The sequence below is a fragment of the Lethenteron reissneri genome, chromosome 45, assembly GCF_015708825.2.
Source record: "Lethenteron reissneri isolate LAM-NWPU_2019-01 chromosome 45, ASM1570882v1, whole genome shotgun sequence".
In the NCBI taxonomy this organism is placed as follows: domain Eukaryota; kingdom Metazoa; phylum Chordata; class Hyperoartia; order Petromyzontiformes; family Petromyzontidae; genus Lethenteron; species Lethenteron reissneri.
Window position 1 is genome coordinate 1199903 of NC_083823.1, and position 17796 is coordinate 1217698.

The following is a 17796-nucleotide window of genomic DNA, read 5'->3' on the forward strand; positions in this document are numbered from 1 at the left end:
CTTCATGCTTACTAACAAGTGTATTATTGAATTCGGTAGTATTGTTTCAGTAGTATTGTTAGTACAGCAGGGGTGCGGTGAACTATTTACTATTCTTACTTTTTATTTGACCAGGTAAGGCCCAATGATATGTAGCTTTTTATCAGAAGCAACCTGGCCACAAATGACAGCTCAACGAAGTGGCTTATCACGTCGCAATTTATAGCAGCCAAGTACTCTAAACGCGTCTTGATTATGTGGAGGAAAAACCCAGAGGACCGGGATACATTTTCACGCGACCACGGGGAGAGAGACATGCAAACTCCAAATATACAGCAGCAGGCGTCAGGGTCGGGATGGAACCCACGACCTCCTGCGTACCAGGCGAGGGAGTTAACATCTCACCACAGAGAGAGAGACACGCAAACTCCAATTATACAGCAGCAGGCGTCAGGGTCGGGATGGAACCCACGACCTCCTTGACATCTCCTAGCCACCGTGCCAACCCAGTCCCGGGACCCCCTCTTCATCAACCTGCTCTGACCAACATGGTGAAATATGGTCAGACAACCCTTGAGACTGATATGGCGTGGGGACCACATCCATTGGCTATAAGCTGGGGTGTTTTCCCTTCCCATTAATAATCATTCTTAGGTAATAATTTTAACAAAGTGGGAGATATTTTAACACACGGCACAGACTGGAAGCTGGAGGTTTTAAAACACGTTTTCAACAAAGGTGAAAATACAACGTTTCAGTGTAGCGCATTGAGACAATCGATTGTGCCAACGTTAATTTAAAAGTTCGCATTTAAACAAATTATTTGCAAAGGAGACCACAGTCCTGTACCTTAAACATTGACGGATATACTCTCAAAGACACCAGTAAATGAAATTGACCAAACATCGCAACAGAAATCCACGAAAGCGCCTTTCCTACACACAGCGTGTGTATTTGCGCCTGCTGTTTTATTCACACACCTCTATTTGTAAAACATTTATTCACAAATAACGTTAAAAATTCGGCACACTAGACCCACCCCCATCAGGACCCTATTAATAATACATTCAAATACTACTGTGAAGATTCTAGATTTGAAGCTTTCGTGACTGCAAGGATTCATACTCTTAGGTTTTTTCGGTAATCATCAGGAGACGAAACGTCGTGATTTATTATTTTGTTTTCACTATTATTTCTATTATTTTATTATTATTTTTACCTACGTGACTTTACCGGAAAAACCTAAGAGTACTACTGTGAAGATTTAAAATCGCATTCTTTTGTAAGGCGCATTCCCGTTGTTTGATAAGCCACGGCTTGTGGAATTACCATCCCTCCTGATGAATAGTCGGGGGCTTTATTATATTATTTTATTTTTATTATTATTTCTAGTATTTTATTATTTAGTTCATTTTTATTATTACTCCTATTATTTTATTAGTTATTTTTATTTTTACCTACGTGACTTTACCGAAAAAACCTAAGGGTAATTAATAGTCGGGGGCTTAAACATCACAACATTCCATCTCTGGGCCATCTCTGTGGGGGCGGTCAGTGGCCCAATGCTTATGGACGAGCTTCTGCATTCACCGCTTCGACGATGATCAATCGATTTTGAAGTTATATATTCTTGATTCTTTCGGTAAAGTCACGTAGAAGGGAAATAATAGATATTTTTATTATTATTCTATTATCTCCCTTCCACGTGACTTTGTCGAAAGAACCAAGAATATGAATCCCCGCAGTCACGAAAGCTTTAAATAAAATATTTTGAAGTTGTTAGTGATAAACATAAAAACAAGAAATTCGCGCAAACGTACTCGTTTGTTATCGCACGCATTTCCCATACAACCCCCGCTGTTAAGATTTAAAATATATATCTCGCATCACATTTGTGGTGTTTTGTGTGGCCATTTACGGCTGAGCGGTGATTTTAAGTCTCCGTGGGCCATGAAACGTGAGCTGTTTGGCAGCATGAGCCGCTGTTTGGCGTGATAAGTTAAGTGTATTATTGTTTATTACTCGAGATGCTCGCACGCAGACGGCCACTTATTTTTGCTTCAGGGACAACAGCGGCGGCAGCGGTCGTTCACGGGACCGGTCGTTTGGAGGCGGCGGTCATTAACATTGGAACCGCACGAGGGATAAACTATAAACAATAAACCTCGCTGCGTGTTTGTAACTTTCCTGGCAACTATAACGGCGTGTTAGCTTTAAGCGGCGGCGCTTTGTGTGCTGTGGTTTATTTTTTTTCCCCTTCCAGCCGAACAATTCGATCGCCTCAGAGGACGCACGAAAACAATTGGGCGGGAACAGAAAGCGCCCCCCTCGCGGTGACGTCACCACCCGCGCCATCGCGCTTGTGACGTCACGAGGGGTGGGGTGTGTGTGCGAGCGTTAGTCGACACCGACTGGAATCGTTTCCATCGATCCGACCGGTGAAAAGTCAATAAGTGCATCTAGCTGCTCGTTCAACAAATCGAACATTTTCGATTCGTGCACACCCATTGCAAGCCAACGCTTCACGGGAAAACCCCGCCGGTCGATCGAAAAAAAATCCACACCCCAGTCGCGATAACCCAATCTCCCTGTTTGCTATAACTTGAGTCGATTCCACGATGTCTCAGCACGAAGAATCGAATTGCGACGCGGGCGTTTGAATTGTTACTCCGCCCCAAGCGGGAACGGCCGCGGGGGCGGGGTGACAGGCGGGGGTTGAGGGGGCGGGGGGTTGAGGGGGCGGGGGGTTGAGGGGGCGGGGGGTGTAGGAGGCGGGGCTTGAGGGGGGCGTGGCCTAGCAAATGGTGACGACAGTGGGGGGGGGGGGTTTACATTCTCTAGCGCGGATGCGCGGCGCGTCACGTGGGGCGCGTCGCCGCCTATGCACGCTGGGAATTGCAACGGGGGTCTCCGACGCTCGCACGGCGCCGCCCGGGCCGCGAGGGGGCGCGCGGTGTCGCCCGGGGTAACGGGCGGCTGTTTCCCGCCGACACTTAGACCGCCAGATGGCAGCTCAGGATAAAGCGTCCTCCTCTTGCGCTCGATTCGCCCCTTTTTTTCCTCGGTCGGCCCGCGAGTTGTTTTTTTTTGAAGGGAGAGTGAGCGAAAAGGCGCGCCGGTGAGTGAGAAGGCCCCTTCCCTTTTGCCGCGACGCTCTCGCCGCGCCGCGACGTTCGTTTATTGGTGACGCCCGGTCGCGTCCGCGTCGCCCAAGCCGCCGCGCTCGTCGGGGTTCGGGGGCGGCCGTTAGGCCAGGGCCAGGCTCGCGCGGAGCCTAGGCCCCGGGCAAGATGGCGGCGGGGGGATTAATTTATTATTTATTTCGCCGCGTGTATGTATATGTGTGTATGTATGTGTACGTGCGTGCGTACGTGTGTGTACACACGTGCGTACATGTGGGTGCATACGTGTACATGTCGGTACGTAGGTGTATGTGTTGTGTGCGTTTGTCTATGTTGGCATTGGGGTACGTGAGTTTGTGTACATGTGTGTACATGAGGGCAGAGGTGTGTATTTGTGTACGCACGTGTTTAGTATATGCACACGCGAATTGAGATATTCGTACGTGTTACAAAGTTGATGTGTGCGTTTACTGTATATCCCACCTTGTTTACACTACTGTATAAAGACAGTTTATACAGTGCGTTCTACAATCTATTATAGACTCGAAATAGGCTGAACTGCATATACTGTATGTACAATGGCTTAAGGCAGACGGGATGTTTGCAGTGTGCATTGTTTTACTTGTTAACTTTCGTCGCGTTTACAATCTTTTATTCGTGGTCGTGTTATTAGTGTTGTGCGTGAGGCTGTCGCTTGTATGTTGCCCGTAAAAGCGACACTTGGTGTGTAACTTGCAGTGTTTGTCACGATAACAAAAACGGAACCCGTTGTCTTGAGCGGGGGATGGGCAATTAAACCCACACCAAGTTCACTTCAAGCCCCGCGCCGGTTACGGCGTTCGCTAAATAAACACAAACGCGAAATCATCGATCGCTTGACAGTATATACAGCTAGTGGACCCAACTTAAACGAACATCGGGACAATTGTGACTTTAAAAAAATAGATGTTATTTCCCATCCCCCCCCCCGTTCTCTACACCACTCCCCTCCCACGTAGTACCGTGTGTGCGTACAAGCAACTGAGGTCATGTGTGAAACACGCCGCCCATCTTACCACTTGTACCCTCGGCTCGGTGATCTACGGCACAGAGCTCGAGAGGAACCTGGGAATGGTGCCCCCCCATCACACCCCCAATCTCCGCACCCCCCACCACCACCGCCGCGTTGTGAAGTCGTCGACCTTGTAGAGTCGAGATGATAATTTAACCACCGTCTCGATGTCTTTATACCCCCCCCCCTCTCTCTCCCCATCATCCACGTCTCTTTAAAATGCTCAAGAGCTGTGGCTGCTGTGGCTGTGACGGCCACTTGAGCCGATCTTAAAATGGCGGTCATTTGCTCGTCAGACCTGGCGACTGCGGCGTGCGCGGTGTGGTTCCGCACACACACGTGTCGGTGTACTCCTCGTTGGTCTAGCTATCACGGCGTTATGCCACGGGGCCGGAGGGGGGGTTTCTCTCTCTCTTCTGCTCGATGGTAAAATGTCATCTTGGCGTGTGTTGACACGTACACAAAGACAGATTCGCTCCCTTCCAGTGTAGCCTTGACAGACTGTTGGGGCAAGTGCTGTGTGTGCGCCTCTGTGAAGGGCGACGCGGCAGCACACGAGGGGGTGGGTGGCCTGCACCACGCACGGCCGCCTTTGTCTCCCTTTGCTTGTACTCCTCGTCGCGGGTGGTGGCCGTGGGGCTGGGACACAGCTGGGTGGTGGCAGTTGCAGCGCGTTGACCGCTGCTACACTGCCGCTCCCCGTCACACACACACACCGCGTGCTCGACACATTGTTTGTGTCAAATATTTCGCGTACAAATAGGGAAGAAAAGTAACGGCAGTCGTTGTTACAAATGTGTTGCGAGGTAGGAGTTGGAAATTAAAAGGCTGTTGTTAAAGATCAAACGCGTACGTGTATAAATGTAAACGTTACTAAAACTCTAAATAAGTTACAGAATTCGTATTTAAGAGCTGGGGTAGGGGTGGACGGAATAATGAAATTGGTAAAATGTCAACATTTGTCCGATTAGTTTTTAACGGATACAGACAACGCGCAAAACATTCACACGTTTAATTAAATACACCGAAATATGTAAAATAAAATTGCAAAGTCGCGTTTTTTATCATTCCCCTTAACGACATCGAATTGTGTTGACCATAGCACAATGTACAGTACCAATTACGTGTGCTACTAACTCGCGTATTAACCGATCCCTTGCGTACACGTGTGTATGATGCGGTGCGTGTGGTCTATTTAAACTGCTGGGGGTGGTGGTGGTGTGGTGGGGGGCAGGAGGCTTCATTGATGGATGTGGAGATGCAAACGCAATACGTGTCCCGTTTTAATAGCTGCGGTGACCCACAGTTGCGTGGGGTTTTGTGACTTAATGTGTGCGCAGATTGGGCTGGGAGCGGGTGTTGAACTGGTTTTTGCAGTTGCGTTTTGCAAAAGCGACGGCCGCGTAACACGGGCAGATAGACGCAACAACAGCATTGGATTCGTAACCGGCAACGCATCAATGGATGTATTTATAAATGCTTTTAGATTGGTGATGTACGTCTCCCACATTGGCACGTGTGGCTGTAGAAGTTTGTATTGGATTGGTCACCAAAGTGATTATAAAACTGATTCATAACTGAATGGACTCGGTATTATTTGGTATGAATTAGTGATGGTATTTATTTTTTATGGCATTTTAACACCAAATTAACCAGTGCTGACCTTACGACGTGTCTTTCTGTTTTGTAACATCCGTGCACGCGTAAAACGACTCCACATACTTGCCCGTTCACGTGTTTCAAGCCCATATTTAGTTCACCCTTGTATTAAACGATGACCCCTAATGAACTGCAGTGCACGACACTGGACTTATTGGCTGAAGCTAATGGTACAACGATTGGCTTGTGTGTCACGGCTTGGCGTTTTGTTCCCGAGTGTCCTAGAGTAAATTCTGACACCGTCCAACCATAATGCTAATAATCTTATAAGACTCGTGCCTTTAAGGTTTCAAATAAGACCATCACACAAATATTTTGCACTACATACAGTTCGTCCTGTGTAAACATAGGCGAGGGTAGTTATTGAGTTAACGTTGGAAGGGGGGGGGGTGTGATAGTTGGTCGTGGAAGAAAAGAAACTAGCGTCATCCTCAAATGCACAGAAGTCGTTGAGGCTTTGTAGACAATATGATGCAGTTTAAGCACTCAATGTTGACCGAATGCAGCATGGCAACTGGGTACATCTGTTTGAGGTTCGGCGGAGTCAAACGAGATGATGCGAGTGTGCGTTTGACCACAGCAGTAGTTTATTATCAGCTGTGTCCCTTGCAGCTTTCTCGTTGTGCAAGTTAATGAGGGGGCCATTTTACCATTGTGTGTTTTTTATTCTTGGGGTTTGTGCTATCTCGTCAAAACTGATTTGATAATGGCAGTGCTTGACAGCAAGTGAGGGGTTTAAAGGCCCCAAATGCATAATCCTATACAGTTCTGCACCATCTGGCATATAATACGAACTCGGTATGTATTTAGACCTACTTATATGTAAGAATGTACTCGACATTGTCTACCATGCCAAATGCAGTTAAACCATACAACTGGGAATATAACGAATCTTTAAAAAAAAATCTTACTGGAGAGTAAAATTAATGTAAAGCTGAAAATGGCATTGGTCAAAAATGAAATCGAGGTAGAGGTTGATTCCGTGCCACTCCGTGTGATCGGATAATAGGTTTGATACTTGGCGTGACCAAACGCGGGTACAGGTGCGATATTCATCGTACTGTGTGCCCAAGGAAGGCATGCAAAATCACAGCTGGTTCACTCAGTGCAGCAACAGATCATGGTGATGAATATTATATATTGTAGATGGCTGGTTGTGCAAGGTACAGTACATTACAGACATACACGCATTGGAAGACGACGCTTTGTGTGTAAATGCGTTTGCCACAAAATCAGTTGGCTACCATTTATGAAAAGCAAGTCTTTAGTGTAAAAAAAAGCATCTATGACACTATCTTTATTATATCTCAGTATTATATAATAGAGAATCTTATAATTGGAGGAATGTTTATGCAGATATCTAGCAAATTAATGTCCCAGAATATGAAGCCTTTCTCAAGTAAAGGTACAGAAGTCACACTTGAATGATCATAGTGGGCCAATATTCTTATGTGCCTGCGTGAATACACGCAACAACACGGCAACATAACCATGAAATGAAATCGAGAAGGGTCCTTAAGCTCTTGGGCCCAATATTTCTTTCCCCTTGCTTGTTTGCTCTGAACTGTTTTTTTTTTTGCCCCTTAAAGCATGCACCTACAATTTCCTTGGTCGATTTGGGGGCCTTCGAACTAATTCTTGCCACTGAGCGAACGCTGTCTAGAAAATGTGTACAAAAATTAAATACCCATAGATGTTGTGCCTCTGTCATTTGAATAGTTTTTTTTACTCCCCTATTTACATTGAGTTGGTTTAAAAGCCAAAGTGTAGGATTGATTGTGAGTAATCACCAATTTCTTTAAAATAAAGATATTGCTGTCTTTGCTAATTTTATCTTGATTGGTTTTTCAAGGTGACATTGTTTAATGAGTTACGTTTTTTGTTGCCTTTTTGGATTGTATCATGATCCAATGCGCACACGTTTGTGATTTCTACGACATGCACTGGATGTGATTTAAGTGAACATGTTAGTTGCAGAGAGTGCTATGGAATAGCATTACTTGAGACATTTCTCAGACAATGCCGGCAAAAGTGGTTTTAATTGCCACTGCTTGGCTGCATAATGAGGTGACAAGGCTTGTGTTATTATTCGATTCTGGCTGGCGTGCTTAGTACTTGTGTCAGTTTCTTTGAATAGTGCAAATCTCTAAAGCCGTAAACTCGCCCAACTAATGCGAATGCAATTACAGGGCATACACAGTTTAAACGCACTGTACTGCTTAGATGCACTTTTGATACTATGTTCGGTAACATTTTGTTTTCGTAAATTGTCCAAGCCTAAAATAGCTAGAAAATCTAAAAGAAAGCATTTTCCTCCACCCTGTGTTGTTGCCTTATTCCTAGGTAGTATTTCACGCATTATTATTTTGAGATGCAGCTGAAGTATCCAACACAATCCGGTCTTATGCTTGAGGGTTTGTGACCGTTTTCCATGACCAAGGCCACGCTGTGAAAGATTGCGTCTTCGAAGGGGTTGCGGCATAAAAATAAATTAATAAATACGCCTTCAGGGTAGAATCACACTTTTGAACTGTGCTTTGTTGCCAATGATGTTCTGAATTTGGTTTCATTGGTTCCACATGTTTTGGGGTGACGAATCTTGGCATATTAAAGGTATTTGGTGAGTCAGAGATGCACTTTTAAGTGGTTGTTTGCCATTTATTTTTAGCCCCAAAAAAAAACAAAGACCTTGGCAACCCCAAGGTGTAATTGGAGTGTGAGTGAGGCCTTGTGTGGAGCATTAACAATTCTCGTTGGATATTTCGCTGCATTATTGAACGTAGTCCTGCTTGCTCAGGTCTGCTGCTTCCTGACTGGAAAGTGCTTAACAGCTGGTGTTATATTTTTTGCGTGATTAAAATATATATATATCTGCAGACATTTAAAAATGCGCATCTAGGTCATATTTGTTTTCATCGAGGTTGCGTTGAGATGTGTCGGCTGATTATAATGAAGCATGAACTAGGGCCAAACGCAGTACTGACCTATCTTGAAGAAGAAAAAAAACACTTAATTGTTGCAAACGTGACAATATGCGTATGCGTTGATTGTCTCCTTGAGTTTCTTGCCCCCCTTGCCCTGAGGACTGCCCCTCGTTAATCCAACTCTAGTCTGATGATGCATCGTGCTGCATATGGTATAACATGGATTGCACTTTTAAAACTCTTCCAGAAGGACCCTTCCAAACATTAGTAACAATATGTTGATCATTGCGAGTGTCTTTTAGGAATGTACAGTACAGTATCTACCGTATACGTTCAGCTGAGACGCAAAAATAACTGGTTTTGCCCTGCAGCAGTTTGGCAAAAATTATCTCCAATTAGACCCCCAAGCCAAGCCGTGTGTGTCCTCCGAAATGTCATGGTAAATGTTTTTTGGCAGATGACATCATTATAGTACCTCAAGTATTTAATTGTCGTATTTCTATAGTACTGGCATACACCAATTAAATAACTGTGAGTCCTGGTCATATGCAGTCAAGCACAACCTGACATTTTGGAAACTGCTTTGTGCATTATTTCCTGATATCAGCTTTCCAATTTACACATTCCTCTATTTGTGAGTGTTGGTGCGTGATTTTTTTTCACTTTGTAATACGAAAAACATATCACCGAGGCTGGGGTGGTGGCTACTGAGAGAGCGGAAAGCACTGAAGACGAATTTTGGCATTACAGAGACGTATACTTTTATTTTTAAATATAAAAAAGGCAAAGCTTTCGAGTGGATGGCAGTTTAATGTAGCTAAATGCAGTGCACCTTACAAAGTAGATAGTTTTGCCATGTCAAAGGGAGGGATTTGGAGCAAGGAAAAATAGAGACTGGCAGTCGTTGTGGCTGAGCATTTGCAAATGTGCAAGGTTAAAGGGCTAAAGTGGCTCATCATCCGAGCTTGCTGGTTTGTTGAATCTTGGGATTTACAGTGCCTTTCAGGAAATGCTTGTAATTTTTCCATTGTATATGAGAATGCCACGTAAAAACATTTGATTCAAACGAAAATTATGTAGAAATTCGAAAGAAAAAAACCTTAGAAGAATTAAAAGCTTGCTTGCATTGGTCCTGGTTTACAGACGGATGTAAAAAAAAGCCTCCACGTGTCAGTCACAATGCTGTATAACATAAAATGCCGATTTGGCATTGCCCCTTTTTTCAGAACAAGTCTTCATCATGTGAGATATTCATAAATGGCTATTGTCCAAATTGTTAGCTTAGAATATTTTATCTTTTCTCTGGCCCTGTCAATAATAGGTTGTGCACTTTTTGATTTGAGGCTGAAAAAAGTGATATAGTTGGCATTAGTTTTAAAAGGCATTGCACATCAACAATGCCACCTACACAGTCAGTATTGATTTTGGGATCTATATCATAGCAGCTGAGAACCCGTTTCCCCGTTTCCACATTAAATTCAACTAGTTGATTCTAACCGATCTCAAATTCTAAATACCTACATCTTGTTGACCAACGAACCAATTCGAAAAGCTTTCTAGAATCTGAAATTTCACACCAGAATAACGCCTGCAGACAGTTTTAGCATTTTAGAACGGGGTGAGGTGCGAGTGGTTCCAAAACTGTGGATCAGTGGTGGGTTTGCAACGAACATGGGGAAGTAGCCCTCTCAAGAGTTGCAATCACAATTTTTTTACAAAACGCCACATTCTTTTTTACACTGCATTATGGTCGGCGAAGATGTTTTTGTTTTGTAAGAGTTGACGATGGTCTAGAAAGGTTGGGATGGGGGAGCGTTTCGGTAGGTGCTCGGTGTGTAGGGAGTGCTCTCTACTGTGCTCTTTTAATCATGGTCCCTCATCCCGAGTGGATTTTGAATGTTTGAAAATTGAACAAAAACTATTAACTTTAAATTAGTTTTTTTTATGAACCGGAGTGCCGTCATTAAACATTAGACGAATGTGTGCAGTATTTGGGATGTGTTTCAGCACGGGCTGTTTTGCTATTTCAAGTGAAGTTTTGTTCTTCTTGGTTCTTTCGGTAAAGTCACGTAGAAAGGAAATAATTAAATAATAAAAATATATTTGTTTATTATATTATTTTATTGTGTTTTATTGTTATTATTTTATTATTTCCCTTCTACATGACTTTACCGAAAGAACCAAGAAGATGAATCCCTGCAGTCACGAAAGCTTTAAATCGAAATTGAAGTCTTGTTCATTACAAATGCTGTTATAATTAGTGAAAATTCTAAAATAGAATTACTCCCATTGAAAACACTTGACCACAATAATTTAATTAAAGTATTTTGCCGCATTTCAGGTATTGTTGGCCTATTGAGGAGATATTTCTATTTGACTTAAATAATTTGGTAGCATTAACAGTGACCTAATATGCCTTAGTTGGTTGTTCCAGAAATCGTGTCCATACAGTACATTGTATTGTTTTCACTATTTTTACGTGCGTGAGTTGATTTGAAAAACTATCTCCCTCTTGGCACAGCACAGTTAATGATGCTTAGTGGAATTTCATCAGGTTGCGCCAAATTGAAAGTGCAACTAGATCCATTTGTCTCCTGCCAGCTCCACTGACCATTTAGACTCGTCATAACTTTCGTCAAAACCATCCGTATACAGATATCACACTGGCATGGTGAGGTCTCCCCCCACCTCCTTCCCTCTTGTGACGTAATTTTTAACACAATGCCATTCCCTACAGGCCATCTGTGCTTTGAAATAGTTTTTTTTTTATTTTCCTACCCTTCATACTCTTCTACTTAATTCCAGTCTCTTTAAATGTGAAATACATGGCTTGTTCTGGATGGTACAATTACATTTTCGAGATGCCTTCATGATGGACGAGGAAAGCTGTTTGTGTAGTATTCCTAACGGGCATGGATGAGCATATTGACAGTGCAAAAACATCGGTTTTTAGAACATAAAAGGTAAAGTGTTTTATCTGAATTCGCTAGTACATACGTGCGACTGAGAAATCATTTAACAAAGGAGGATGTTTTCTGCTGAAATTGGAATATTATGGAAGTGCATAGTACCCTTTGCTAACATTTTCATCCCTTTTGTTGGAACAATGGGCATACATTGGAACATACATACATTGGAAACGACATTACAGATCTTCAAGTACATTCTTCCAAGCTCCGTTTTTTTGTTGTTGCCAGAAACGAGTGTTCGTTGAGTGGAGATTGCTGGCTGTGCTGCAGGTTTTCAAATGGCCACAGAGATGACCTCGGCCTGGCCAGCACTGCCTGTGGTGTGCCTCCCCATTCAACGCTGATGCCATTGTATGCCGGCTGCTTGGGGCCACGCGTCTTGTCTTTGTCCCCTGAGACGCGTGCGGCTGTGGCCTGCGTGTGCGGCTCTGACACCGGGATTGACTGGCCACACATGGCCTGCTGACTGCCTGGCCATAATCCAGCATGCGCACGCAAGGGAGACCATCATCTGCTCATTTGGTCACTAAATTCTGGGTGCACGTCAACGAAAGTGCTCCGTTTCGTGCGATGTGAGCGAGTAAGGTTGAGTGGTATTTTTCATTATACATTCTATTTCTGCAAACGCATTATTTAGCATTTCTTATGAAAGAGTTTTTATTTGAAATTATTTTCATACGCTCCTCGTGAATTGACTGCCCTCCCCACTTGGGTTTTGAGTTGAAAGCTTTTGAATTAACAAACCACTAGAGTAGTTTCCCTACCCCCCCACCCCTCCTATCAGCTATGTTCAATCAATGGCTGGATGATGGCCTCCCCAAGCCACCTCCACTTCTCACGATTCTGCAGTGCAATCCCAATTCACCCAGCACCCGCGACCAAACTGATGTGACTTCTCGATTTCCTCCGTGTAGATCCTCTGAGACACGTTCCATTTCCTTGGCTGTTAATCGTGATCATTGTCCATCATTCCTTCTCGTAACATGTCCTGCCCAAGCCCACTGTTTTCTATTTTGAATGTAGCCATGCTTCTTTGTGCAATTAAAAAAATCTATTCTATATATATTTCGGTTTAACACGTAGGCTTTCGTGACCAATATCCATAAGAGTTTTTTGGGTTAGATCGTGTAAATATATAAATTACTGGTGAAACGTCGTAGTCAGATTTGTAAATGTTGTGGCTTGGCTCTCCAACACACCAGTGTGCTGTACTAGTATACTACACTATACACTACACTATACACTACTATACACTACACTATACACTACTATACACTACACTATACACTAGTGATGTACTAGTATACTACACTACACACTAGTGCTGTACTGGTGACGAATTGGCACGTTCTGTTTACGTGACAACCCTTACTAGTTGGCTATGTCGGGTGGTGGCGGGTTTTAACGACACATTTATATATTTATGCGATCTAACCCAAAAAAAACCTCCTATACCATTCAAGACAATATTTCTGAACCTTATATTACAGCAGGTAGTATGCAGTGATTTATACCTTTTTAAATTCATGGAGTTACATATCAAAAAATCCTAGAATCTGCTGTTTCTTGTCACCTATGTTTTTGTATTTTCCCGGTGTGCCACGGGGAGGTCCTCCCTTATCACTTGACATTTTTAGTTTTATTGTTTACAAAAATGGAGCAGCCATGCTAGATAATATGAATAAAGAGGCAACGTACTTATTAAAAGGGGACGTTGGACAAGGAGACACGGTTTCACAAAAGTTGTTAGTGATGGATATTTTCCGAAAATTGGATTGGAGAATGGTCCGCATAAATATTCGTGGATCTAGCACGGTATGTATATATGTATATATTTAGATATTTACGCGATCTAACACACAAACTCCTCTTATGCATTGTGTTTATGTATGTCGACAACCGTGATAATCGGAGGTTCAGGGCAAGGGCAACAGTGAACCATCTCGGATTTACTGACGACATCGGCACAATATCCGAAGGGAATGAGGCTCAGGAAATATTGGATAACATAAAAAAGACGGCTGCAATGATGGGCTCAAGTCAACTAAACAGCTGGAGATCTGTCGGAGGGAAACAACTAGAAGTCACGGCAGAGTATGGGTACCGAGGGTAGTTGTTGAAAGCAGAGAATGTTTAAAACGATTATCGTTTTCAATAAGAGCGGGTCGGATTGTTTCAGAAAGCTGCACCTGGTAAGGAACTGAACATACCATTTACTTTATCGACATTATTTTGCCTGCCTTACGTTCCTTGCATTGCCAATGATCTATATATAGTATGTCACTCGTAATTGTTGGGAAGCAAGTGCCCCGCAGATAATGCTGCTTTGGCATTGTTTTGAGAGGACCGCTGAATGGGCCTGTTCGAAACCACCCCCCCGCGACCGGTCGCAGGATGTATTCATGTTGGCAGCCTGTTGCCCACAACAATTCCCACACGTAATACAGGTCGTCAATAAATATGAAGTGGGTTGTATATTGCTTAATGGCAGCCCATTTTTATCATCTGAAAGAGTTTGGGTCACGTGATAGTTGTCTCGATGTCAAAGGTGGACCATTAAAGTTCCTTGTTTTAGACTTTATATGGCCTCCAAGATAAATCTTACCAGCTGTTGATGTCAACGGCCGAAATCCTTAAGCTGCAGGTACATTACTTTAGACTGTAAAAAAATAGAAATTAACATAGCATTGTAGTATATTCTGAGAAGGGATCAAACGCTTGGAACCATTAAATTATAGAACACAACTAATTATTCAGTGTATGCGTTCGTAAGCCAAAATGGATCACATTTTATACGGTTAAATCAAAATCGTGCAGATTTTGAACGATAGCATGGCTCCGCTATTGTTTGCAATGCCATGTAGTTATGAACTATCATTTTAGTGTCCCCAGATTGCAGAGACCTCCTTTTTTATGGTTCCCTGGCAACAAGCACGTTTTGCCAGTGATTACCTCTTTACAACGTGGCAAAGGTGGTGCTCAAGAGGCACGCACGCATCTCCCTGTGTCTGCTGCAGGGCCTTAAAACTCCCAGTTGGCGTGTTCCTTTGATTACAAACAACGAATTAAACGCGCATCATTTGTTCTGTTATTGCCACGTGTGCAAGCTTTGTGGACACGTGTGTCAGGTGTGGCAAAAACAGTGAATTGAATTCATAATCGGTGCTGCAATGCAGTTAATACGCAATATATTGGCCCTCTGTGCCTTGGCACTTAAGCAACCCGTTCTGGGTTGATTTAAACGCGAGTTCAAGTGCCGTTATACCGTTTGCTCGGCTTATACATTGCAGAAGCTGACTAAAGCTGCTACTGGAAAAGCATTTGTGTTTTTATTTTTCGGAGAGAAAATGCGTAATCGAATTGATTAAATGTTGTATTTATTTTCTTTATTTTGGAGTGGGTTTTAATTTGTCGTGTATGTGCTGCCCCATAGTTTGTCTCACTGCCAGTTATTTTTTTTTTATTCTGCCTATGTGAGGCAGATAACTCATATTTTGTTGCATTGCTTGATACTGGAGTGATTGTAAGATTTGCATGCATCGCCTTTCGACAGCCGAGCACACCAGGGAATCCTAGTTGCATGCTGGCATGTGTCGCCGAATCACAATTCAACGGAATGCTTGGTGGCATGTGTTGTATCCTTAATGTTACCTTTATAGTGCATATTTATGGCTTGTTGCCCAAATTAAATGCCACTTTTTGTTAGTCGTGCGTGTGCACGCGCACATGCGGTACGTTTGTTTTCTTGGCGCGTGCAGTGGCTCAGAGGACTGCAGCGTAATAAGAATTGTCTAGATACGTCGTTGGGAAGCCATGCACCTGCGGCGTGTAAAAATGCAGCGCGGGTCATCACAAATAGAGCACGCAGCTGAGCGGGCTGATTAGAAGCAGGCAGCAGGCTTGGCTTAGCTGCGTAATAGTTCTATCATTCAGACAGACGAACTTGCGCTTGCACGCACGCTCACAACCCTGCCCACCCCTCCCCTCCATCTCTCCCCCCCCCAGCTCCCGTTCCAGCCAAACCCCTTGCCACCACCCCCACCAATGCTCTCGCTTCCCTACCTCCTCCCCCCCTACTCACCCACCTCTTCCATTTTTTTAGCAGCCCTGCTAAAGGATGTGGGAAGCCCTGTAGATATGGGATCTTGAGCGCCCACGCACATGCCCCGACTACGCTCTGTTTAAGGCTGAGTGGGACTGAAGGTGATGGCCTCATTGGCCGTTGTTGCGACCCCAAATCTCGTGCTTGTTTAGCCTCTGTGCTGTCTTGCTCAGGCATTGATGTACACGTTGTGGTACCACTTGTATATATTAACAAGGACTTGTCAATCTGCTGAGAATGCTGATCTGAGTTTAAATGTTTTGGGTTAACAAGAAGTGTCAATTGTAACCAGACCAGTACATTAGGAATATTATTTTACTAGGTGGAAGTCTGACACAAGTCTAACGCAAGGAAACCTTTGGATAAATAAAAGTGAAAGAGCTTGGTACAGAATTTATGTTTGAATACATATTTGGTGTTCTTATTGTGCGAGTTTAATGAGTCTGTGAAAATATGTAAATATTACTACGATATGAAATGGAATTGGAAGAATTTGAAGGACATTCCAAGTATGCGCGCATTATAACATAAAACAGCACAAAATATAAATGTATAATGTAAGGTATGTTGGATAGTATTAGATTACGTCTCAGATGTCTCGTTAATGAAAGAAAACCTAAAATTACATGTATTTTGTTTTTCGGTGGTTGCATGGTTATAATAAAAAAAAGTCGGTGATTTCCTGCTCAAATGACCAATGAGGTGTGGTGTCCATACACTGTGAACATCCCTGATCCGATGGTGGTAATTCCTCGTTCATATGGCAGGGCCGAGTCTATTCGTGTGACGTCGCGACAATGTGCCCTTTATTGTATTGACCCCGGATGGACGATGGGCAGAGTCGAGCCCCAGCCAGAATATGATGAGCTCATCATGTTTTAGAAAATAACCCCCCCTCCCTAAAAACTTACACGGGCTCTGGAGTATGGATCCACCAACCAAGCCGCAGAGGTTCACTTTGATTGTTATTCATCCCGCTGGCAATTCCAGGGTGGGGCTGTGTGGAAGCGGGATGCTGCTGCTGGTGGTGGAGGTTGATTCGGATTGGGGGGGTGTGGTGTGGCTGGGTTGTGTGGGCGGCGGGAGGGGGAGGAGAGGGGAGAGGGAGTAGCGAAGCGAGGGGGAGGGGGAGAGGCGGGGCCACGAATCGTCATGGTGGATTCTCGTTTTGAATTCGGCAGTGTGCGTCCAATCCCAGGCGGGTGCCGCTGGCTGGCCGTGTGTGTGGTGTTGAGGCGCGTGTGGGGGATGGGCAGTGGAGCTGCTCCTGCTGCTGCTGCTCTGCCACAGCCGCTTAAAGGGACACTGTGTATATGTGTGTGGGGCCCTTTTCTCGTCTCTACCCAGACGACGTTGTCTCTTGAGTGGCCGTACAGGAGCGCGCTTGATTAAGAAAGTGTCGGAATAAAACTTAAAAATGCGATACGTTGTGGAGCCCATCTCTCCTCATTGCTGATGGTTAGGAAGTCTTTGTTTAACAATAGATTTCTGGAAAGTGGTATTGTAAAGAAACAGGGTTTGCTCATACATTTAATTCCCTTTTTAAGAATACCTTCCATTTTGGTCAACATAAGTGTTTGCTTTGAGACATTTAAAGCACGGTGTAATTGAATTTACCTGGGCTTTCATATGTATAATATTGTGTGAATATTACATTTGAACTGGCTTTCCATTAAAATAAAATCTAACGGTTAACAAATCTACTACCCCCCTCCAACTATATTTGATTTTCATCCAAACAATTTTAATTCGTGGACTGAGTTTAGTGTGTAGTGGATATTCCCAAGATGTTGTAGACCCAAGTGCAATGTGTCAGTATTAAGTACTGACAAAATTATAATGTAATTTTCACCGCAAAACAAAAGAGCTTGCATTCACACCTCGAGTGCAAATTTCCTGTGGAATAGTTTTTCGAAACGATAATTAAATGCCATTACAGAACACTTGTGTGGGCCTGCGGGTAGTGTGTGTGCTCGCATCTACTCGGGCA

The 17796-nt window shown here is 43.7% G+C and overlaps 1 protein-coding gene across 1 annotated transcript in view; it reads left to right on the forward strand.

Moving 5' to 3' along the window:
• The first annotated feature begins 2932 nt into the window (after positions 1-2932).
• The window catches only part of LOC133353997 (cohesin subunit SA-2-like), a 46935-nt gene continuing 32071 nt past the window's right edge, over positions 2933-17796 (forward strand). Inside the window, exon 1 of the mRNA XM_061570559.1 lies at positions 2933-3097. The gene's annotated coding sequence lies outside the window, so the exon portion shown is untranslated. The remainder of the gene's footprint in view (positions 3098-17796) is intronic.